Source organism: Tupaia chinensis, unplaced genomic scaffold, assembly GCF_000334495.1.
Source record: "Tupaia chinensis unplaced genomic scaffold, TupChi_1.0 Scaffold144217_1, whole genome shotgun sequence".
NCBI classification, from domain to species: domain Eukaryota; kingdom Metazoa; phylum Chordata; class Mammalia; order Scandentia; family Tupaiidae; genus Tupaia; species Tupaia belangeri.
This window is the reverse complement of record NW_006204075.1, coordinates 15,921-16,847: the sequence shown is the minus strand read 5'-3', so window position 1 is coordinate 16,847 and position 927 is coordinate 15,921. Positions and strand designations below refer to the sequence as shown.

The window sequence follows — 927 nt, the reverse complement described above, 5'->3', positions numbered from 1 at the left end:
AAGGGAAAAGCAATTTCAACCGAGAATACTGTACCCAGCAAGATTATCCTTCATTTGGGAAGAAAAGACTCGAACATTCCCAGATAAACAAAACCTGAAAGAATTTACCAGACCGGATCTCCAAGAAGTTCTTAAGGGAGTGCTATGTCAGTAAAATTAATGCAGACACACAGAAATAAGGGTTCAAAAACTAATAAAATGGGCAACTTAATTGTAGGGACAATGTCTTGAGATGAACATTATATCCTAGAATTCAATCTGGAAGATCGAACCTCAACAGAAGAAAAATTAGGTACATGAGACTGAACTGATGAAACAACATTCTGTGACTTGACTAAAATATTGCTGCTTTTCTTCTAAGCTTTGTTGTCCGGTTTTAAAGGATTTTTTTCCTGTCTTGAGCTGTCGATAGGTTCATGTACCTACTATTTGAACAGAATACTAACCTGTTTCTAGGCTTTACGTTTCAAGAAAATATCCTTACCAGTTCAAAACTGCTTTTCTTGAAATTACCAGCTAAACTTTCTATTGAAATAGTTTGATTACTTATGATATTGTGTGATCAACAAAATTTTGGGGGAAAAGTAATTGAAGACAATTGTATATAGCAGAGATAGTGTAATAAGAGAGTTGGAAAGGGCAGAGGGTCAAACCTGGGGTAAAAAACATATATATACATATGCATATATATGAAAGTAGAAATGGAATATTATTGATGATAACATGCATGATTAAGCCACTATACAGTTTATTCTAGATGGGAAACCACATTTAGTATGTTGTGATGCTCAGGGAATGAATGTTAAGTAATTTTAAAAAACGTTTCAGGAGAAAAAAAAGCAGTAAAACTATTCTTATAGAAACTTTAAAAAACGCATATTTGATGACTGCAGTAAGCTATATAGCCCCAGCTAGGCACTACTTTGT

General features: G+C 33.8%; 1 pseudogene; it reads left to right on the top strand.

Moving 5' to 3' along the window:
* LOC102480400 (abl interactor 1-like) overlaps window positions 1–927 on the top strand; it is an 8,396-nt pseudogene that overhangs the window by 6,377 nt on the left and 1,092 nt on the right.